Here is a 24,235-nt window from a genome sequence, read left to right on the forward strand (position 1 = left end):
AACTGTTTTAAATGGAGGGTAATTATGTAAATTACAGTCAAAGTGAATTCGCTTTGACAACTGTGCAGGAATTGTGCTCACGAGTAGCGCGCGTGCGACTTGAACAACACCAACCACCGCCACGTCTGTAATTCGTGTGTTTCCGCAGCAATCCTTTAACGATGCATCATCGATTACTCGTTTAAGATCGATGAGCACACGCGCAATGACACGCCATTGTTGTTTCACGGAAGACCTGTAACTGCTCTGTGTTTACGATTTAAGCAGATATGCTGTTATACTGTCATCCAGCAGTGAATTGGCCACGGCTGATGATGATGATACTGCTGCGAATGTCATTTAAGATGATAAAGTTAACCACGTATATAAAACTACTCGGTTACAACTCGACAAAGAGAATCGATTATTGGGGGCCGTCCATAAATAACGTCACGTACCTAGGGGAGGGGGGGGGTCAGACATTTGTGACGATGTGTGACGAAGGGCGGGGGTGAGAAATGTGACGTCACATCAAAATGCGCAACTTTAAATAAATATAGACAACACGTTCTACTTAATTAAATAGACATTTTAATAAATGTTTTCTCCTACAACATCAGGGTGCAGCGCTACATTAAATACGCACTACAATGACAATAGTTTAAAGCGATTTGAAGCACGTTTTATTTTTTTTGGGGGGGGGGGGGCGCAGAGCTTTGTGACGTCATATTTGTTGTCCTTTTTGACCTCCCCCCTTCGTGTGATGAAGGGAGGGGGGTCAAAAATCGTCAAAAATAGCGTGACGTCATTTATGGACGGCCCCTTGAGCCGGCAACTTCCGCAAGGCTGGGTTCGACCCCAGGTAGGTGGGCTTCTCTCTCTGGTTAAGCGAGTTGGAGCTCACGGACACATTACCAATGATGGCACAACATAAGCTTGTTCGTGTAGATGCTTCACAGTAACAGGTTATTCCAGCTGTGTGTGTGTGTTACACACGTTGATTTAGTGTGCGACCAATACTCTACAGGGCTTATACAAGACGTTGCCCCACGTGGCAAAGCGGTGTGCTGCAGTGACTTCAGCAGTAGCTCTGTACTCTGTGGAGTCATCCTCCGAGGGGCCGTTTTCTGACACACGAGTGATGGATGATGCGCCGCTGGCTGCGACAGTTACGAATGGGAATTTCTTCGTCAATTGACCTGAATTTAAATAGAATCTGAGGGCTCAGGGCGGCTTGTTGTCATTGCTCAGAGTCTTTGAGCACTCACCTCATCTTCTAGGGCCATTCTCTGACACACCGTGGGTTCACCACTCACTTTGAGAGTTACAAATTGAAAGTTCCTCGTCCCGTGACACAACGGGCGACAGCACAGCTGGGATACAATTAGGAGGGGGTAGGGCGGGAGAACGAGACACAGAGTAGTTACTGATCAATTTCTAATCCTGGATGGGGGTTGACTCAACCGATCATTTCTCCGGGGTCAATGAAATGGGTCCCACTTTGTGGGGTAGTCAAAAGTGGCTGTTCTACGTATAGACTCAACCCGCCATAGGAATGTGGAATTTCCACCGCTGGCTCAGGGCCGTACACAGGAGATGAGCACCGTCTCAATTCTCATTTGAGCAGGAAAGTAGAATTTATTTTTGTTTGTTTTTTGACCGATCAGCGTGGTGAAGTACGGTCAGAGAACGCGAGTGACCCGCACGGCGCGGCCAGGCCCTCATCTAGCAGTGAATAAACAGAGATGAGGGGCCTCCCTCCCCGTGTGCCGTGGTCAGAGCGAGGTGTCGAGCTTGGAGCCCCGAAGGCTAGAAAACGCCAAGCGGCCACCAATAAACAGCACCGCTGAAGGCTGCAATCGCTAAAGGGCTCATACGCGAGACGACCATGTGCCGTGTTCCCGTTATCAGGCGGCCGAGGGACCCCCAGCCCACAGCTCCGGTCGACCCGAGAGGACGCGGGGGTCACGCGTCGACGCCGACCCCCGGACGCCACGGTGGGAGGGGGTGGGGGATGCCCAGGTGCGGCACTCGCTGAGCTGCTGCACGCTCTGCAGGTGAGTAACGCGGACACGGCACGGCTCGGCCTCCCCGCACACACACATACGCCCCCCCCCCATCGTGTACTGGGCGCCACGGTGGCGAGATGTTAACTCCCTCGCCTGATTTCCAGGAGGTCGTGGGCTCGATCCTGACCCTGATGCCTGTATATTTGGAGTTTGCGGTGTCTTCCCGTGGTCGCATGGATATTCCTCCAGGTCCTCTGGTTTTTCCTTCCACATTTAGAAACACGCTGCTCTAAATTTCCACGTGACAAGCCACTTCGTTGAGCTTTCAATTGTGGCCAGGTCGCTGCTGAAAAAGAGCTATATAGCTCAGTGGGCCTTACCTGGTAAAATCAAAATAGTTTAGGCCTTGCCAGACTCGACGGGACGGGGGGGGGGCAAGCACTGATGGCGACGGTATCGTGTGGAGGATTAGCAACAGGGTGGCGTTAAGTCTTGATTACGTCTGGTCAAGAGCTTTGGCAGATGCGGAGTGTATCTCATTATTCGAGATGTTTCCTGGGATTGAGTAACAGTTAACAGTTCAATAGATGTAAGTACATTGACCCTTGGGCTACACCCATTTCAAACCTTTTTAAAACAGTCTGCCTCTGCAGCAGACCATGCTTTCCCACCTGATGACGGACGCTTGTGTTGCGCCCGAAACGGCGTGCTTTATTTTGTTTTATTTTATACCTACGTGACTTTACCGAAAGAAGCAAAGAGTATGTATAATTAACTTATTTCGTACTGTGCGTAGCCAACCCAGCTGATCGGAGGTGCGGGATAAGGACAACAAACTAAACACATAAAGCAGTTATAAAGAAATGAGTTTTAAATCTAGTTGATTTAAAAGTGCTTAGGTCCAGCTGCTTTCTAATATCGGAAGAAAAAGCTTTCCAGATAGCTGCAGAAGCGCATCTGAAAGCACGCAATGCAGTGACTGTCTTTGTTCAATGGTTCGCCAAAAGCTGCTGCGATGATGACCGGAGTTCATGTGGTGGTTTATCCTCCTTGACGAGATCAGCAAGGTAAGGAATGATGCTGTTAGCGAGCACCTGTTGAGGCCAGTATGACGCACGAGGCGGTGGTGTGCCTAGCGACAGAGAGACCCAGCCGTCTCTTATTTCCCGAGTGCTGATCGTACCAGGAACTTATTTAAGGTTGATATCTATGGGTTCCTTTTTGCCGGTATCAAGATGATGAAAAAACAATTATAATCATCTTGATATCGGTAGAAAAGGTACCATGCTCAACCCGATCTATTAATAATTTGATATTTACATTGCATTAGTACTGTTCACATTTTGGCGTTCTCTGGTCTAATACAGGAGAGACAAACCCATTAAGGAGGATGCCTCCGGTGTAGGCGAATCAAATAATGCATACATTATAAAAGCACGTTTGTATGTTTTACCACAAGCACGTGTGGTTACAGCAAACTTTATGCCTTGCAATAGGTGTCTATTTGGTGTTTGAACATCTTAAAACTTGTATTATTGCTGGAAAGGGTAAAGTAAATTCCAACACCCATTCAGATATGACTTGCCACCGATGATGGACATGGTTAGCAATCACACCTGGGTTAGCGAGTTCCTCGCCTTAACAGACTGCTAGGACACGTGTTGTTAGCGAGTGCCTATGAAAGTCTACACGGTACACGAGGGAGTTAAGTGGCCTGCACCATGCTCAACCACCTTTGTCTCCCTCGTGGAGATGTTTACACACTGCAATATGCAATAGCTACTCATTTGAGGCTGAGTCGACCTAGGGGTTGCCCTTGATCGGTTCAGATAATTGTCACTGGTGTTAGCCGGGAGCGGGAATCAAACTCGGGTAGCGGGGTTTGTAGCTCAGCGCGCTAACCGCTACACATACACACAGACATATATCCGCCATATAGCTTTAAAATACTATTGGGGCAAGTGCTCTTAGCAAGCACCTATGAAGGCCGACGTGTATATACACACACACACACAAACGCACGCACTCGCCAGCGACGTCCACAGGGCACAGCTGCTCGAGTTACACAACCTTGCCCACTGCATGCCGGTGCTGCAGCACAAATCCCAAAATAATCCGCGACAACATTTTTGAAATCGCTGAGCGGCATCGAAAGGAAGTTCACATTCACAGGACGACAATCGAATTGTTATTGAGATCTCTTCGCTTGATTCAAGAATGTCTTTTAAAAAATATCCGCTTGGTGCGAGAGCAACGGTTTGGGGTGGCAATGTTTTTAACGATCCTGGGGTGAGGGGTTGAGGGTGAATTGCCCACACCACCTCCCCCCCAACCCCCATGCATCACCTGCACAGGGATTTCTCCGATTAGTCAGGAGGGTGCACAGTATCGCGCAAGAGATTTGTTTAAAATGATTCCAACGCTGCCTGCCGAACCTCCCCCCGGGCCAGGCTTGCTCAGTGTGAGGTCGCCCATTCTCCTCTGCTGCTCCCATCGCCTATAACTCCCTCCCCCCAGCTGCCCGTGCTGTGGACTCCCTGCCGGCCCCAGTTCAACGCCTTCCTCTGCTTCCTCTGCCTGTGACCGACTGCTTCCCTTTCTCTATAAAGTGAATACGCCTGCTGTTTCTCTACTGCGCCTTGAGGCATGGTCGCATTTAGACACGATATAAATCATCGTTTGTATTGACTCGCATAGAGACCCGTAGACTCGCATAGGGACCTTTGACCGACTCAATAAAAACTATTAACCTCACTGTTTATGTACAACGTTGATGTAACAATTGTATTGTATCGACTCGTGCAGAGATTCATAGACTCTGAATCTAATCTAATAACTCAAATGGACTCATTGACTCACCGGGCATCACCATGACCGACTTGCGTCTCCCTCCCTAAAATAAGCACGCCCCCCACCGCCCCTCTTCCCCCGTATCCGCACAGCGTCTCGGGACGCTGCGACGCGATCCGAATCGCGTCGCTTCGTAAGCGCGCACGTCGGGTTTTCACCGAACGGCCGCAGCACGAGTGGACACTCGCGCACAGCGTCGAGGCGTCGCGTTTCTCTGGGCCGGCCCCTGGAGAGCGCGCTGGCTGGCGAGGCGCGGCCCGGCTGGCCCCACACGTGTTATAAATTAGGCGCTTATGGAGCGAAAACAGTCGCCCTCTCACAGGGATACGCGACCCCTTTTGTAGCGACTTCCTGCACGCCGGCAACACGGCCCGGCCCGCGGGGTACGGTCGGGCGATGGGGTGGGGGTGGAGGGGTGGGTTGTGTGTCTCGGGGTCGGTTGGAGGGGTTCGGGAGAGGGGAGCAGAGGAGGTGCGGCGGTGCACGGATGAGGACGGAGCGCTGAAAATGTCTCGGCACGATTGGGAACCGTCCGGGGCCCGTGCGGCACGGTGACGCGTTCATGCCCTCGTTACATTTGAGACGTCCCATCGTTACATTTGAGACGTCCCATCTGAAGGGATGATTTGAGTGAAATGTTTTTTAAATTAGTGCATTAAAAACATCGCGTGTTGAGACGGAAATGATGGGATTCGTGCTCCCATCACGGCTGCTTTGCGCTCTCCCCGTGCGTTCGGGTCGTACTGCGAGAGCGCGTGGCGCGGAGCCGCGCGGTATGGCCGCGACCCAGAAGAGCGGGGCCACTCTTCTGGGTCGCTGGTCTCAAGCGGCGTTGCGATGTCACACGACATACAAGGCATGATGGGCGGCTCGAGCCTGTGGCCACAGTTGCACCTTTTGGTCTCCGAAGTCACTTTGTGCCTTTGGTGTTGTTACGCTTTATTTGTTTACAGCCCGCAAATGCGAGTTTCTCTACGTTCACAGAAAGCAGCAGAATCGGTCCTTACTCATTGCTGTGATTGGCAGTGTGAGTGCCGGGAAGGCACACGGTTAGGGGGCGAGGGGATCCACGGGTAGAAGGTGAGGGGACCCACGGGTAGAGGGAGTGGGGACCCACGTGTGATTGTGGGAGAGGTCACATGACTCGAGGAAGGGCATTTCCCTTCCGTAAGCTCTTTTCCGACTTGCGCCAATGTGTGCTTTCCCGAGCCATTTCGATTCCCCCACTCACGATCGAGTGCGTCCAATCACGCGTGCAATGTTTAAATCTTTACCATTCATGCAAATCATGTGCAATTATTTGCAACGTTGACATTGATGCTCATGGGGCAGACGGGACGGAGCGACGGGAACGGACACGGGACGGGGTACACGAGACAGAATTAGAATCTGCTCTCGGATCGAACGTTGGAATTGTGACGACTGGTAGGTTCGCTGGGAGAGGAGGGGCTTGGATCGGACGACCGCGCTCGTTTTTTTTCCATAGCTGAATCATTGGCGGAGAATGACGGTAAGTTACAACGTGGGAATCTTGGAGAGATGTGACGGGGCGAGGGTTATGCGTTCGCTGGCAGATGTGTTGGCCTCGGCAAATGAGAACCACATTTTAAAATATTTTCGCTGAAGAGAAATTTGCTCTTTAGTGTGTGGTTTGTTCGGAGTTCATTCTCTTTTTTTTTTTACTTTGGCACTGCATTAAACATCGCGCGTGTTTGTACTCCGCAGTGAGCGTTTGAAATGATCCTCTTCAAACTGCAGCTCTGTGTTTGGCATCGAATGTCGCGGGTGCTCGGTTACTCCGCTCCCTGAATCTATCGCTGACATCCGATCGTAGAGTTTATATTTTTTTTCTCTTGCGACGATGCAATGATAACTGCCTCTGAAAAAGAAACGAATTGTTTTCCGTTTTTTTACCAACCTACAGGTGAATATCACTTCCATAAATGATCTTTTTGACAAAATCGAACTTCTTTTATCCGGCTCGCAACCACGGCGGACATCCCCTATCACGACCACGTTGCCGAGGAGCCGCGTTCCAGTCGCCGTGACCACGCAGGTGGCTCAGGGCACCAGGTGTGCCGGCCGCACGCATGGTCACCGGGCAGCCAGGTATGCGCGGGTGACAAGGTGACGGTTCCATCCCATCATTCCACGGCGAGATGTCATCTCCCTCGCCTGGTACGCAGGAGGTCGTGGGTTCCATTCCGACCCTGTCTGGGCCCTTCGGTGTTGTCTCACATTCAGAATCAACTCACATTCAGAGTATTTGGCTGCTATAAAATCCCACACGATAAGCCACTTCGTTGAGCTATCATTTGTGGCCAGGTCGCTTCTGAAAAAGAGCTTTATAGCTCAGTGGGCCTTTCCTCATGAAAAATAAATCGGTAAGTAAATAAGTGAATAAACTACGAGGTGCGCTGCCCGGGATCGCCTGCCAGACCTGGAGCCAGGCGTGCCGTGCTCCGGTCAAGTCGATCAGGACATCACGAGCCAACGTGCGGAGCTCTGCCGGGTCTCGCCGACGGTTGAGTCGCACGTTTCTCAAGGAGATTTGTTTCCGAGCACTCGCGGCTACGCGCTCGCTTTCGCGAAGCCTCGCAGCCACACGACGCGACAACGCCGCAAGGTTATCGCGAGCCGCCGAGGCGGCACGCTGTAGTGCCGTGTGTTGACCCCACAGAACCGCAGTCGCGCCGACGAGCGTACAGTGAGTGGGGCGGCGGCATGCATCGTTGTGCCCGGACCCGTGCTCGTAAACAAACACAAACTGGAACTGTTTATTCATCCCGCACAGCTCCAGCCTCCTTCACGCACCACCTCAAGTCTGCCCCCCTCCTACGCCCGACTCCGAACACAACTAAACATCTCCCCGTGCCCGCAACCCCCAGCACCCCCCCACCACCCTCCTCCTCGTCACCTCCCTCTGCCCCCGCGCCCCTCTCCGTGCCGCCGGCCACGCCCTCTCCCCAGACGGAGCCGCGGAGCCGTCCTGACGCCAGCTCGGAATGGAGCTGCCTCCCGTCTGAGGCCGCCGCTGCCTCCTCTGGGAGCCGCAGCCTTTGATGTTTATTGCCCAGAGCCACGGGTCTGCAGCCGGCCACCAGTCTCTCTCTCCTCCACCACCACGCTCTTACCCCCACTGCTTCCTGCTCGCCCGCTCTCCTTTAACTCGCTCACTCGCTCCTCCCGTAAAGTCACTCGCTCGGTCACTGCTTCTTCTGTTAACTCACTCGTTCGCTCTGTGGTACGCTCGCTCTTATGTTAACCCACTTAATCACTCGCTCGCTCACTCACTCACTCACTCCCCTCTAAAACTCGCTCATTCCCCCCATGAATTCACTCGCTCAATGCCTCTTCTTTAAATTCACGTGGTCCCTCTTCTCTAAACTCGCTCACTGCTGCTCCAGTAAACTCACTCGCTTGCTTATTTGTAAACTCACTTGCTCATTTGTAAACTCGCTGGCCCATTTGTAAAGTTGCTCGTCCATCTGCCAACTCGCTCGCTAACTCTGCAATCTTGCCCGCTCCCCGAATGCCATGGCGGGCCAATGCCAGCCTCGTTCCTGCTTAGCTTCCTGGCTCCTCTCTCTGCCGTGATGCCGAACTCATGAGCAACCCCCACCCCCCCCAACCACCACACACCTGCCCCCCCCTTCTCACCCCCCCACTGCTACAATTCAGACCCACCGTTAGAACAGAGCGGACGGTGAGATGGGGGAGGGGGGGCGGTGGTTGTGGGGGTGGGTGGTTGTTTTGAGGTTGTGTGGGAGGCGGTGGCTGGGTGGGTGGGGTGGTGCCTGGTGGATGGTATAAGCAGTTAATTTGTCCCCTGATGAAGTAGGTTCTGTGCCCTAGCCCAGGAATCCGAGCCTTGCAGACATCAAAGGGCAGAAGTAGCGGCAGCAGATAAGTGCTGTTGGGAACAATGTGCAATCTGAAGGGCCCTGTTTGGTATACAGCCCTTGATGTAATTGGGCTCACTGCGTGCAGGTTTAACCAAGCCTTGTGTGTGTGTGTTTAAGCGAATAGACGTTATTCCGCCACAGTGGACGGATGGGCAGCTCCCTGTGTTGGTGTGGGTGTCTGCTCAGTTTGAACGTTCGTTTGCCAGGCACCATCATTCTGAATTTGGTGCAACCCCCGTGTTGCGTGCTCATCTCTCACATCGTCTGTTTGTGTGACTCCCCCCCCCCCCAACGCCACCCCTGCAAAAGAGACTGACTCTGGAATAGGCTGCCTCATCGCTTTATGCAAAGGTCACCACTTTGTCTGTTGGCAGAGCGGAGGCACAGTGGTTAGCACGCTGCGCGGTGAATCCGGCCACCCGAGTTTGATTCCCGGCTGCGGCTACCATCAGTGGCGAGTGACAATCCGAAACCGGTCCTGGGGACCTCCATCGCCATCCCACACCGACCAGCTTGGAGAGACCGTCATCCAGCAGTGGATTGACAACGGCTGCGATTAACTTTTATTGTCATTCGTGGATGGTGCCGCTCGACGCGTGGGCGCGTCGCAACCCAGCGCGGGATCCTGCTGTCTCCGATCCGCTCAGATGACGGCGATGATAAGGCTTTTTTTTTCTCCAGAGCACCCATCCGTGCGCCCTCGCCCACCCGCGGCCAGAGTTCCATCCCCTTCCTACCCACGCGTGCGCGATCGGCCGACGCTATCTCCTCCAAACCGCCAGCCCCGCTAGCCCCGCCGTCACCGCTCGGGCAGATGGGGCCACGCCACCGCTCCGCCTCCCTGCTCCGGCCACCGCCTCGGCGCCGCCAAACGAGGCCCCTTATCATGGCCAGGGGCTCCTGGCAGTTGGCACGCACGCACACACGCATGCGCGAGCGCGCACACACACAGACGATTGCACACACGAGCAGACGATCGCACGCACACACCAGTGCACACACGATCTTGCACATACACAATTGTGCATTCATACGATCGAATACGCTCAGAACCACGAATGCACACACGCACACATACGATCGCACATACACACGATCGCACATACACAAGATTACACGTACACACAATCGCTCGCACGATCACACACGCACACACGATCGCACAAACACACGATCGCACGTACACACGATCACACACATGCACGCATACACGATCGCACGCACACACGATCGCACGCACACACACACACACACACTTGCACGTGCTGCTGGGGACTGATGAACTGCCGTGTTAATTTCTGTGACGTGAGATGCATCGTGTTCGATGGCAGCGATATATTACTTGTGTTGTTACCCACAACGACAATATGTCATTATACGAGCAATTCAGGAGTGTCACGCCGAGTGATTTTTGGTCATTGCAACTTTATTCCGCGTTCGTTTGTAAAAAGTAGCGTCGAAAAAACCTCAACTGGAGGCTAAAAAATAATGCTGAGATTATTGCTACAAATAAAAGGCATCGTAAAGAAGCGTAATCTCTGCATCATCGTAAACAAAATCGTAATCGTCGCACTAACCCTAATCACGCGAGGGTAATGTGCCGAGGCGGGGGAGCGGTGCGAGGGTTTGGGTTTCTTGTTTTAAACAATTTCAAAGTGTAAACTTTAAATTGTGGAAAATGTTGAGGATGCAAAAAAAGATACGGAGCCACCAAATAACTGAAAGCAACAACAAAGGAACGGGGAGCTGCCTTGTGCTCGCCGCGTCTGGCCGCGAGTGGTGCCTGGATCCGGCGGTGCCCCCAGCCGTCCGTCCTCCGCGCTGGCGAGCGCCTCCGAGTTGGCGATGCCTCCTCTTGCATTGTCGGAGCGCCTCCTCGGGGTATCCCTGGGTGCCCACGGCCTCTAAGTTTGGCGGCGAATGTCCGAGTGGGCAGCCTTTCCTCGAGGTGTCCTCGAGTCAACGTTGTTTCCGGTGGTCGCTGGCATCCTCTGGCCGTGTTCGCACCCTGGCGGCGTCGCGGAGCCGTGCCGCGTGCCGCGGCGTGACTCTCGCATCCTCCGCTGTCCCCGTCTCCCTCCACCGTGCCGCACGGCGGGGCAGCGGGGTCCTCGGGGTCGGTGGTGGGCCGGGGGGGGAGTGGGGGGCTGTGAGAGTGCGGGGGTCGTGATGATCGTGGGGGGCTGTGAGAGTGCGGGGGTCGTGATGATCGTGGGGGGCTGTGAGAGTGCGAGGGTCGTGATGATCGTGGGGGGCTGTGAGAGTGCGGGGGGTCGTGATGATCGTGGGGGGCTGTGAGAGTGCGGGGGTCGTGATGATCGTGGGGGGCTGTGAGAGTGCGGGGGTCGTGATGATCGTGGGGGGCTGTGAGAGTGCGGGGGTCGTGATGATCGTGGGGGCTGTGAGAGTGCGGGGGTCGTGATGATCGTGGGGGGTTGTGAGAGTGCGGGGGTCGTGATGATCGTGGGGGGCTGTGAGAGTGCGGGGGTCGTGATGATCGTGGGGGGCTGTGAGAGTGCGGGGGTCGTGATGATCGTGGGGGGCTGTGAGAGTGCGGGGGTCGTGATGATCGTGGGGGTCGTGATGATCGTGGGGGGCTGTGAGAGTGCGGGGGTCGTGATGATCGTGGGGGGTTGTGAGAGTGCGGGGGTCGTGATGATCGTGGGGGGCTGTGAGAGTGCGGGGGTCGTGATGATCGTGGGGGGTTGTGAGAGTGCGGGGGTCGTGATGATCGTGGGGGGCTGTGAGAGTGCGGGGGTCATGATGATCGTGGGGGGTTGTGAGAGTGCGGGGGTCATGATGATCGTGGGGGGCTGTGAGAGTGCGGGGTCGTGATGATCGTGGGGGGCTGTGAGAGTGCGGGGGTCGTGATGATCGTGGGGGGTTGTGAGAGTGCGGGGGTCGTGATGATCGTGGGGGCTGTGAGAGTGCGGGGGTCGTGATGATCGTGGGGGGTTGTGAGAGTGCGGGGGTCCGTGATTAATCGTGGGGGGCTGTGAGAGTGCGGGGGTCGTGATGATCGTGGGGGGTTGGGAGAGTGCGGGGGTCGTGATGATCGTGGGGGGTTGTGAGAGGTGCGGGGGTCGTGATGATCGTGGGGGGCTGTGAGAGTGCGGGGGTCGTGATGATCGTGGGGGGTTGTGAGAGTGCGGGGGTCGTTGATGATCGTGGGGGGCTGTGAGAGTGCGGGGGTCGTGATGATCGTGGGGGGTTGTGAGAGTGCGGGGGTCGTGATGATCGTGGGGGGCTGTGAGAGTGCGGGGGTCGTGATGATGTGGGGGTTGTGAGAGTGCGGGGGTCGTGATGATCGTGGGGGTCTGTGATGAGTGCGGGGGTCGTGATGACGTGGGGGGTGTGAGAGTGCGGGGGTCGTGATGATCGTGGGGGGGTTGTGAGAGTGCGGGGGTCGTGATGATCGTGGGGGGCTGTGAGAGTGGCGGGGGTCGTGTGATCGTGGGGGGTTGTGAGAGTGCGGGGGTCGTGATGATCGTGGGGGGGCTGTGAGAGTGCGGGGGTCGTGATGATCGTGGGGGGTTGTGAGAGTGCTGGGGGTCGTGATGATCGTGGGGGGCTGTGAGAGTGCGGGGGTCGTGATGATCGTGGGGGGTTGTGAGAGTGCGGGGGTCGTGATGATCGTGGGGGGCTGTGAGAGTGCGGGGGTCGTGATGATCGTGGGGGGTTGTGAGAGTGCGGGGGTCGTGATGATCGTGGGGGGTTGTGAGAGTGCGGGGGTCGTGATGATCGTGGGGGGCTGTGAGAGTGCGGGGGTCGTGATGATCGTGGGGGGTTGTGAGAGTGCGGGGGTCATGATGATCGTGGGGGGCTGTGAGAGTGCGGGGGTCGTGATGATCGTGGGGGGTTGTGAGAGTGCGGGGGTCGTGATGATCGTGGGGGGCTGTGAGAGTGCGGGGGTCGTGATGATCGTGGGGGTTGTGAGAGTGCGGGGGTCGTGATGATCGTGGGGGGCTGTGAGAGTGCGGGGGTCGTGATGATCGTGGGGGGTTGTGAGAGTGCGGGGGTCATGATGATCGTGGGGGGTTGTGAGAGTGCGGGGGTCGTGATGATCGTGGGGGGCTGTGAGAGTGCGGGGGTCGTGATGATCGTGGGGGGCTGTGAGAGTGCGAGGGTCGTGATGATCGTGGGGGAAAGAGGCCCCGGTGCCATCTCCCCCTCCCTCGTGCCAACCTTCCCCTCTCCCCCTCCCCACCGCACCCCCGATTGCGCACATCCGACCTCCCCAGGCCAGTCTCTACGGCTACAGACTTCCCTCACAGGAGAATTCCCTCCAGTTACCCGATCAGTTTAACCACTTTAAATGCTGTCTGGAGAGCCGCTGTGTTGACATTTGCCTCTTTTTTTGAACTGCGTGCGTCTCTCCGCGTGCGCCTCTGCTGCAGCTATTTGCTCGCTGGCGCTGAGCCGATCTAATCTGCGGCCCTTGCTCCAGAGAGCGAGCGATGTCAAGTCGTCCCCACGCCGCCACCGCCGCCAGAGCCGGCCACGTCGGCCGCGTCGGAAAGTTGGAGGGGAGATCAAAACCCGGAGCCCTGGCAGAGGGCGCCCAAGCCGGGCCGCGGTCGTGCCCGCCGAGCCGTGGCGCACCGGTGGCCCCGGGGTAACGGCGCGCTGAGCCCGTCGCGCGCAACCGCGGTGCCCGTGGGGTGTCGCGCGCGTGGCGAACCGATGATCTTTTCGCTTGCGCCGATTCGTGTCGTTCAGAATACGGTGAGGTTACGTTCGGGGTGGTGGCGCGCGGGGGGAGGGGGGCGGCAGCCAAAGGATGTTTCGACACGAAACAGCGACGTGTACGGGTTGAGAGTTGGTAAGTGGGCGAAAGTGATCGAACATTCCATCGAGACACTGCCACAAATCGTAACAATTCATCGGATCACTGGGGGGTCGGGGGGGGGGGCGTGGGGGGGAGGGTGGGAATCACCAAGGGCCGACTGCCACGTTTCGTGTATTCGTCAAACCGCTGACTTACTCCCGAAGTCACCCATGTTTTCGAGCACTTTGTTGGCATGGATTTGAAATGTTTACCGCGAGGCGGTGGTTGTTGAGACCTCGTCCGGTGGACAATAACGCCGCGCTGTCACGAGTCGAGGACACGACAGTGGAAGCTTCTGATGCCAACGAGCGGCGCGTCCTGGTTTGCAGGAATTGGTATTTTGAGATCCCTCGTGCTCATTTATGCCGACAACCGTGCTGCCTCTTTTGGTGGCCCTTCTGCCAGCGGTGGCGTGGGCCGGCAGTTGAACTGCAGCTCCTTTACCTTTTACACGAACTTTGCGACCTCATTGATACGTTTGCTCGTGTATTGTGACTCCATTATCTCACCGATAATTTTTTAACATCTTTTTTGCAAGGAGACCCGGGGTTTCCTCAGTAGTTTGTTAAATCTAGCGCACTGGCTGCTGCTGCTGCTGCTTCTGTTGTCTCAAAGCAGAGACCGTGCCAACCCACAATGGCCTTGCACCGTTTACGTCGTCTCAAGGGATCGGTGCGACGATCGATCCCAGTCGGCATAACCAATAAGCGCCGCTCGGATTACAAAGGGAGCCTCGCAGCGCAAACATATGGACAGCAGTCTGACGTTTCAAGCAGTTGTCCCTCCCTCCCCGGAGCAGAGTTGTGAGAGTGGGCACAGAGAGAGAGATTGAACGACTGTGAGTTTGAAGACGGCGCTTTCAAATGAGTTTTGTACTCAAGTTCTTATTCACTCGGCTTAGTCTTGGCCCAGCCGTGAATGCTGATGCCGGGGGCAGCCGGCCGGTGCTGTCTGGAGCTGCAGTCCTGGTGGGATGATGCCTCCAGTCCGGTGCCAGCGCTGCCGTGGAGCCGGGGCGCTGGTGAGGGGGTGGTGGTGGGGGGGGGACCGGAGGGCGACTCGGATACGCAGCCCCCGATTTTTATCTCGCGTTCCGTGCTTTGACCCAACAGGGGAGAGCAGTAGATTGGGAGTAAATGGCTTGTGAAATGGAGAGATTATATAAAATGTTTTGCAATAAACATCGCGTTTGGGTCCCTTCGCTCGGGCAAGATGCACGGTGGCGACTCGCGTTAATCGCTGCCCTTTGATCCTTCGGGATGGGGGGGGGGCAGCGCATGGGGAGAGGAAGGAGCCAGGGTTGTGGGGGGGGGGTGGAGGCCGAGGGGAGACATTTAAAGAGGGGACCTCACCCTGTTACGGATGGTTACGCGCTAAGAGTCTGGAAACACAAACACGCAAACACGCGCACACAAACACACAAAGCGGGGAGCGCGCGGCTGTTTACATCGCGCCGGGGATCTGGGGCGGCAAGGGAGAATTATGTTGTTAGAAATAAATTTATGAGGGGGAAAAATGGAAGGGGAGGGGGGGGGTCGCAGATCAAGCGATGGTCCCAAAAAAAGTAAATGTGGAAAATTATGAAGGCACGAGGAGAGTTCAAGAGAGGGAGGGAGGAGAGGAGAGAGGGTGGCGGGGAAAGAGAGGAGAAAATGTGTGCAGGAAGAAGGGGTGCGTGAGTTGGGAGAGGGAGAGAGAGGGAGGGAGAGCGAGGGAGGGAGGGAGGGCGGGCGGCAGTCGCAGCCAGCGACACATGCCCTCTGGGGGAGAGAAAATAATCCGTTTGAGAGCGTGGCCTATCATCCCAAGCCACTCGCTGGGAAACGGGTCAAGTGGTTAACTATTTAATTACTGCGGGGATGCTTAATTACCTTCAGCCATCATTAACGGATGCCTGATTTAATTAAGGATGTCACTGCAATTTATTCCTGCTTTGTTATGAAAGCGGTGGGAAGCTGGCGGGGCGGCCGGGCCTACACGGCCGCACATCCCGGGCCCCGCCGCTCCGCTGCCGCTGCCGCCGCCGCTGATTTGTGTCCAATTTTCTAAGCTAATATTTATTCGCAAGAAAAATAACAAATAAATTACGGTGATTTAAGCGACGGTTTTTTTTTACTCTCGGCAGTGTCAAGAGAGGATGCGCGGCCCTGCGAAGCCAACGCGGTCCCGCCTCTTAATCCCTCAAATTATAAATAATGAGAGAGAGAGAGAGCGCCAGCACGGTGCGCGGCGCGTTCGCACACCGAGGGCGGCCGCGGGGCTCACTGAGCGAGGGGGGAACTCGGCCCAGCGCGATGTTACGTCAACGTCGTTTCCAGGCCAGTCCTCCGACTTTACCGATCGTGCAAATTATGTAAATTACACAGTGAGAGATTTGTGTTATTGTTAAGCGGTTTTGCGTCGAGAGAAGGAGTGAAAACAAAACCTGGCACGGAGTCCTTGCCTCGAATATGTTTCCCAAGCATCATCATCAAGCTCAAGTTTGTCTCGTTCAAGCAGATGGGAATTCAAGAGACCACGGCAGAGGAGGCTCATTTGCAAGAGTAACCTTGCAAGCGCTGCTCGTGTGTATAATCCCAAGTGAGCAATTTTGCGGTGTCATTTTTCAAATGTGGAGCCAAGCACCCGATGGTCCACTCTTGCGAATGGGGGATCTTGAACGGCACGTGGTCTTGTCACACTCGCGGTATTAATCATGGCTGCTTTGGATCGAACCGTAAGCCTCTGCAACGAGCCGCCAATGCGCAATGTCAACAATCGGTTCGATGGATTGTCACGACTAGGAGTCATTGTTGGAGTCAATAACCGAGTCAAATTTGTGTCGTTTTTTCCCCTCTCATTTGTATCGTTTCTCATTCCCTCCCATCGCGTTTGTACTGTCTCGTTTGCACCATTAGCTCAAGTGTAAAATGAGCATGCGCTTTGAATGCGCTTTGCATGTGTCGTGAGACGTAATTTCTCACTCGTGTGATCCGTCGACGCGTGAAACGGGAGCATTAGGTTTCGTTTCAATCGAAGGATCTCCGCATTGTAGTAACGTGCCCAGCAATGGCATCACCACGTTCATATTTCATCATCATCAGGAGTATCATCAACGTGCCCTGCCTTCGTGTGACCTGCGCAGGCTGATGGAGCAGTGGATTTACCGTGGCTCATGATGATCATGATGATGGGAGGTGGGGAAGGACATCGCCTAGCCGTTTTATGTGCACCACTTGTTCACGGTTACAATCCAGCGGCTGCCCTGGTTAATACCACGGATGCGTCAACCGCACAAATACACGCGTCGTGTGCATCACGGTGGACGTTAAAGATCCATGTGATGTCATTGGCAAGAGTAACCCATCGTGTGCCAGTGTCAGGGTCAATTGGAAGCTATGTAGCAATCATCGCCCCCCTACCTTCAAACAAAAAACTAAGACTAAGCTATTTAGATTTTACCTGGTAAGGTTCACTGAGCTATAAAGCTCTTTTTCAGCAGTGATCTGGCCGCAAATGATAGCTCAACGAAGTGGCTTGTCATGTGGAGCCAAACACTCTTAAACGCGTATTTCTAAATGTGGAAGGAAAAACCAGAGGACCTGGAGGAATATCCACGCGACCACGGGGAGAGAGACACGCAAACTCCAAACAGACAGGTATCAGGGTCGGGATCGACCCACGTCCTGCATACCAGGCGAGGTAGTTAACATCTTGCAACTTGTTAACAATTTGGCAGGACCCTCCTGACAACGAGTAATGGGGCCTACGTGGGGTAAACAAGCGGAGTAACAGCAATGATGATGCGGACGATGAGTCCGGCGGGGTGCGAGCGCCCGCCCCCCTTGCTGCGTGCCGAGGTCGAGGACGCGCCGCTTGCGTGCACCGAGGAACGCCGCCACCGCCGGCTCGGCTCGCGCCGCGGGGCGGACGGTCCGGCGCGGTGGCGGCGGCGGCGGCGAGGGTTCCCCCGCGGGGGCGGGCGCCGTCTCCGTGATTTACGGCCTCTCGCGGACTGCCGCGTTGCTTCTTCGTCTCCTCGCCCGCACCGCGGTTGGAGCTGACCTTCCCGTCACACGTGCACTCCGTTGTTTTGGTTACCCCGGGGCCTCCCTTGAAAGTGACCCCCTTATTCTCAGCAGGCTCTCACCTGGTTTAAATAAAGTTTCCTCCCCCGCCCCTGTAGCGTGCGGGCTTTGGAGTGGACGTTAAAGACTCGGCGAGTAAGCACGGGTCGCCTTGCGTTAGTGTCACAGCCCCAACGTGTTAAGTTTGAAATTTGCTGTAAACCAATTTACGAAAACCCTTCGCCGACCCCCCCTCCCGGTGACTACCGTGGTGAAGTATGGTCAAACACTCTCTGATCAACATGAGAGTGGATAGTCAAAGCGCTGTAAAATAAAGAAGATGTTACGATGAGTTTATTACAGCTGCTTCGGTGTTACACCTCAGGCCTTGATCCTGAAACTGATGTTGTATTTGGTGCTTTGAGTTTATAATTAAATAGTTTTGTCACTATCACGGTTAAAATGTGCATTTGGCTAAACGGTGTGATCCGTCATCGGCAAAACGATGCCGACAAGTTGTGGTTTGATCGCCAGCGCGCGCGCCGACGTGCCGTCGCGGCCACGGCACGGCACGGTGTTCCCGGGCGAGAGTCGCGACCTCGCTCACAGTTGCGGCCGTTAACCGGTGCCGGCAAACCCGGCCGACGTCGCTATTCATCAATTACTGCGGCCCCTGCGGCACCGCGGCAGAGCGCGCTCCTTCACGGCTCGGAGCACTGCTCGGCGAGAGCGGGAATTTCTCGTCTCTCGTTGCCCGACTGCTGCTGCTGCTGCTGCCCGGGCCTCCGTGATGTCACCCGGTTTCGCCGGGCGGTGGGAGGGATCGCGGATAAGGAGCGCGCCGCGGCACAACAACAGCCTTTGTCTCCGCGGGCGCGAGCGCTGTTTGTGTACCTACTCGTTCTGGGATTGTCACGCCCACCCTTTGTAGTAATCCACACAGAAGCAGGACTCGGGACTCCTCTCTCTCTGTCTCCATCCTTCATCCACACCCCCATCCTCCTAAGAGAACCCAGCTCCCCCCTCCACCTCCCCCCTCTGCCCCCCACCTCCTTAACCCCCCCCCCCCCATCGCTTTGCAATAAAAACTGGAGCCACAGTTAGTCATCTTTGGCTTCTCGCTTGCCCGCTCTTTGTGTGCGCAATAAACTGTGCGTAAGGATCATTATGCCCGTACCCTCTCTCTTTGAGATTAACGTGCCGGCGCTTTGTGTCTCTCTGACCGCAGGGAGCTGGAGGATTTTTTTGGTAGCGACGCTGCTGAATGGACTGGCGCTGTGCCGCTCTTTATTTCTGGCTAATAGGATTAGCCGGCCGAGGAAGGGCTCGGCGGCGAGAAGGCTGCAAGGGGAGGGGGGGGGAGTGCGGGGGGCTCCGTGTCCCCTTCCACCCCCCATCCCCCACGTTACCTCCCCCCCCCCCCGGGTGCCGGGGTTCGCGGGGGAGGCGCACGAACGACCGCTCGGCGTGAGAGCGAGCCGGCCGGCATGCCGAAGCGGCCCGAGCCTGGTGGGTGGGGTGGGGGGGAGCGGCCGTGCTCGCTGCCACGGATCTCCCAACGCGGCTTTGGGTGGCGCCGCTACGCGCCTCGTCGTTTCACTCCTCGTGCTGAGGGCTGCTTCTAGCGAAACGTCGGACGTCGCGCCGAGCGCCGTGGCCGACCGGGCCGTAGAGTTGCAAGAGGCCGTGTCTGGTGCTGTCGGAAGAGAACGTTACAGCCCACGCCACGAGCGGCAGCTGTGGCCACCGCCCCGACATTTCCGTGTTTTGACACCATATTTAAACGTAGCGCTTCGTAAAAAAATACTTTTAATTGGCTACTTCTCCGAGGGTAACGATCCCCACCCTCACTTCGCCACCCCCCCCCCCCAACGTGATTTGATGAGCTATCACGATGCAGTGATTCTCGTCGTCTGATTCTTTTCTGATCTCTTTACAAGCACTGATAATCACTAATCGATCTTCACGCATTGATACGTATACTGTTGGCATAACAATCAAAGCAGTGCACCGCTATGTGCCTATTGTTCACATGCTTTTGCTTGCTGGGTTTGCTGGTTGCCAGTTGCCGGTTACTGAGTTTGCTGGTTGCTGACTTTGCCGGTTACTGAGTTTGCTGGTTGCTGAGTTTGCTGGTTACTGAGTTTGCTGGTTACTGAGTTTGCTAGTTGCTGAGTTTTCTGGTTGGTGAGTTTGCTGGTTACTGAGTTTGCTGGTTGCTGACTTTTCTGGTTGCTGACTTTGCTGGTTACTGACTTTGGTGGTTGCTGACTTTGCTGGTTACTGACTTCGCCGGTTGCTGAGTTTTACCGGTTGCTGAGTTTGCTGGTTGCAGAGTTTGCTGCTTGCTGAGTTTTACCGGTTGCTGAGTTTGCTGGTCACTGGTTGGCAAAGTCGGTGCTTGCGTCATCAAGAGGCGAGGAATTCAGCGCTCTTCCGTTTCTCAATCACCGAGCAGCAATCGATCGGTCGGGTCCCCTCTGCTCTCTTCCCAGAACCCACATTGACGACGCATTTCTTTGTTTCACCGTAGGGGAGAGGGGGCGGGGGGACAAATGCAGCTACGTCCTCGTCCTGTCCCTTGCAAGTACCCGGCCATGTCAACCAAGTCTGGGGAGACCAAAGCTGCAGCTCGCTGGCCGAATCGTCACGACCCCGGCCAACGCGTGACTGCAGTTACACTTCACATAGCATCGACACACATCCATTTATTTATTACATTTTCTTGTGTACGTATCTTGAACTTCGTTCGCGCCGTACGTAGCCGACCGTGCTAATCGGAGGTGCGGGATCCGCTGCTCTTAATCGTGTAAAGAGAGTCGCTAAATACAAAGCGCGGAGATCCCACTGGTGGTATTGCGGCGACGCGCATTTACGCGGCAGCTCTGAACCGGTGGCACGTCGCCGGGCTCAGCTTGCGCCAAGGCCCACGCGAATTTTTATTAAAAACGCAGCAACCAAGAGAAATGCGGCGTTGTTCTGCGTCAGCTGAGAGCCCCATAAGTCTCCTTTTGCCATGGAGACCAGCGCTAAAGTTCCTTCTGTTTATTTCTGTAATCCTATTACTGCATTCACTGTAAATTCTAATTAATGTCATCTTTTACATTCCTTCGTCATTGCACTTCTAGATAAAGGCCTTCCTATCTCGTGTCAGTCATGGGGTTTGTTTCACCATACTTCACCACACTGGTCAGTGCGGGTTGGTGAAGGTTGTGGCCCAAGACCGGTTCCGATTCCACTCGCCAGCGGTGTTAGCCACCTGCCAGGAATCGAACTCGGATTGCCGGTTTCACAAGCTCATCGCGCTAACCACTGTGCTACCGATCCTCCCCATGCGTGGAGTCGAATTGGTGCTCGCAGGCGTTGCACCGCATCACGCCGCCACTGCCGCCGCCGCCGCCGCAGAGCGTTGAGCCATGCGGGTGGGGAGCGAGGGTCAGCAGCGCTCCACGGCTTCGCGCGACACTCCCCCACGGCTTCCTTTACAAGGGCAGCTTGGAACCCCCTCAGTCCAGCGCCCGCCCGCCCGCCTGCCCGCCAGCGCTCGCCCCCGCGTCCGCGATGAACCTAACCAAGCGGCGATGTAAGTTCATCCCTCCGGCGGCCCTCTCCGTTGCTCGCGCGGCCCCCTGATTGTGAGCGCTATTCTTTAAAGGGCCATTTCCTTTGGCCACGGGGGATTCGCGCTGGGCTTTAGACGTGGCCGGCAGCAGATGGGATTACGTGTCATTACATTCTCGCCTCTGTTTCTGCCGCTCATCTCTGAATAGCTCCACACTCGCTTCATTTCTCTCCTTTATCTTATTCTGCGCTTTTATTGCCTGGGCGCCAGAGAGGCAGCGTGGGGCGGGCGAGCGGGCGGGCGAGCGGGCGGGCAGGCGGGAGGAGAGCGAGGGCGGGGGGGCGGCGCGAGCGGTCCGAGCCGAGCGAGCGAGCGCACGAGCAAGCGGGGCGGGACGAAGCCGCCCGGCGTACCCGGCGCGGCCCGCCCGAGATTTGCGCGATCAATCAGTGAGGGACTATGGCCATTCTGCCGCCCAACAGGTGTTGGGAGCCGCTGTCTCGCAAGGCAGCTGTCCCTATTTTACACGCTCGTTATTTATTTATTTACTCGAGCATTCTCTAATCACGGTGGCTGACCGCCCCCAACCCCCCTTCCTCCCTCTCTGCCAGCAGATCGCAGCCCCCCCCACCCACCCTGCCCCAACCCCTTGAACGTCCGGGCAGGTGATGACCTCTCGGAGCGTCGTTGCGCCGGCCAACTCGTCACAGCGACCGACCCCGCTCGCTCCCGACGCTGCCCCCCCCCCAACTCTCCGCTCCCCTGCCCCCCCACCGACTGCATCACGTCTCCCCCGCCCCGCCCCTACGCAAGTCATCACTGTGTGCCTAAGGACGTCTTACGCTGCTGCTGCTGCTGATCTGCCTGGAGGCCGCCCTGGGTAAGTGCTTTATTAAACACAGGCAGGCGGCATTTATCTGACAGCTCCTCCTAAACGATGCTGCCGTGATTGAACCCACTGACTGCGGCTGCTTTGAAGCACCCCTCCCTGGCCCCCCCTTCTCCCCCCCTTCAGGCCCCCCCCCCCCCTGCTCCGGCATCTGCTCCGGCTGGACGGCTGCCGAGACGTGTAATGTTTTAGGGAAGGAGTCTGGATATTTTATTCATCGCGGCCTGTTATTACCGCCGTGCACAAACATCGCGGTGTGCTAAACGCACAAACGGTCTCTTCATTATCCATTTTTTTATTTTTGTGACGGGAGATTAAAAGCCGTCACTGCACCGCGCGGCCCTGCGCAGAACGAGCCCAATTATTGTGTTAAAAGCATTCTTGCGGTGGTCGAGCTGATCCCGGGGAGGCTGTGACAGCGGAGACGCGGCGCGATCGCACGTGGGGGCCCACAGCGATGGAACCGGTCCTCTCGCGTCGCGCTGACGCCACGACGCTGCCCCCCCTGCCGCCGCCCACCGCCCCCCCCTCCGCCCATGAGCGCGCCTGACAGCCCGGCTCGTGTGTCGACGTGGATCGCAACGTAAACAGAGACAAAGACTCCCCAACCCCATGTAGTCGTGCGGATCGCCGGGGAGAGTGGTGTTAGCGAGCACCTATTAAGGTCGGCACGGCGCGCTCGTCTACAGGCCCCAGTCGACCCAGGGGAGCACCGGAGAAGGGGTTTTGGTATCACTTGATAGGTTAGTCACGGACGGGAATTGAACTCGCTTCTCCTAATGCGTTGTGAAAACCACTGCCCCACCGCTCCCACAGACTATATATAGATACAGACAAACATCCCCCGTGTAGCCAAGTAGACTCTTGGGGCAAGGGTTGTTGGCGAGCACCTATTAAAGCCCGCATGGCACACGATGGGGCGGTGTGGTCAGCACCACGCGCATCCCAGTGCCGAGGTTTTACTCGCGGCACCATGTACTTCGTTTGAGGCTGAGTTGACCTAGGGGTTGACCTAGTTTTTCTCTCCACGTTTAGAAACGTGCGTTCAGAGTGTTTGGCTGCTACTACAAATTTCTACACGATGATGAGCCACTTCGTTGAGCTGTCATCTGTGAAGGCCAGGTCGCCTCTGAAGAAGATCCATGTGGCTCAGTGGGCCTTACCTGGTAAAATACAAATAGTTTAGTTTAGATGTTAACACACACACTCACGTACGCACACTCACATGTACACACGCACACACGCACGTGCGCGCACGCACGCTCGGAGGAGGGGCGGACATGCAGTTTGAGGAGACACTTAAGGAAGTGGCGCACGCCTAATGTGCTTTTGAAGTCCCATCACCAAGGAGTTGCGATCTTACCGCGCGAGTCATCCCACTACACACACGCACGTGATTTATGTGTCACCCATTGTATAAATCAGTCATTGTTTGCTCGTGCGCTTTACATTTTTCCCAACTCTCCACTTAAAAAGTAAAACGATAATAAACCATTGCCTCCGTGGGCTCTCGCCCGCTTACAAGTGAAGGGTTTCTTGGAGTAGCTGCTGAGCGTTGGTGGGTCGCAGGGGGGGGGTTATTCTCCAACGCGCCCGTGCCGCTATCGGCGACGCTCCCTCAGCCCTTGTGCGTGGATACCCAGCGTCTGATTTTGTTGTCTTGCATCGTCCGATTTTTTTGTCTAAAACTTTCCAGTGTCTCCATCGCCGACGATGCTCTTGCACTCCGTCAGCCCGAGTGGGCCAGCGCTGTCGGTCAACATCGCTCGTTTGGGTCGCAAAATATTCCAGCTAGTTTTGACTTCTAGATTTGAAGTTTTCGTGACTGCAATCTCATACTCTTTGGTTCTTTCGGTAAAGTCACGTAGGTGAAAATAATAATAAAATATAATAAAAAGAAAAAAGTTAATTTAGTTGTTTTCACTTTTTTTTAACCTACGTGACTTTACCTAAAGAACCAAAGAGTATAGTTTTGACTTCCCCGAGTCTCATCAGCAGGCTGTGTGTCCTGTTAAAGAAGTGTTGCGGCGTTGCCTGTAGTTTTAGGCAGAATTCGTGCGTGATCACTCCGAAGTGAGTGCAGTTCAGCAAATGTTCTGTGTGAGAGGCAGACTCTGAGAGGGCAGTTGGTCAGGGTGAGAGGCGACGGAGGGGCATTTCCACGATT

At 55.7% G+C, this 24,235-nt stretch overlaps 1 long non-coding RNA gene across 2 annotated transcripts in view; it reads left to right on the forward strand.

Annotated features, from left to right (window-relative positions):
- Positions 1-21,156: 21,156 nt before the first annotated feature.
- LOC133343224 (uncharacterized) overlaps positions 21,157-24,235 on the forward strand; it is a 28,759-nt gene continuing 25,680 nt past the window's right edge. For both annotated transcript variants that reach the window (XR_009755227.1, XR_009755226.1), the window contains exons 1-2: positions 21,157-21,200; positions 21,794-22,059. This is a non-coding gene — a long non-coding RNA (uncharacterized LOC133343224). The remainder of the gene's footprint in view (positions 21,201-21,793; positions 22,060-24,235) is intronic.

The sequence above is a fragment of the Lethenteron reissneri genome, chromosome 17 (genome assembly GCF_015708825.2).
Source record: "Lethenteron reissneri isolate LAM-NWPU_2019-01 chromosome 17, ASM1570882v1, whole genome shotgun sequence".
NCBI lineage: Eukaryota > Metazoa > Chordata > Hyperoartia > Petromyzontiformes > Petromyzontidae > Lethenteron > Lethenteron reissneri.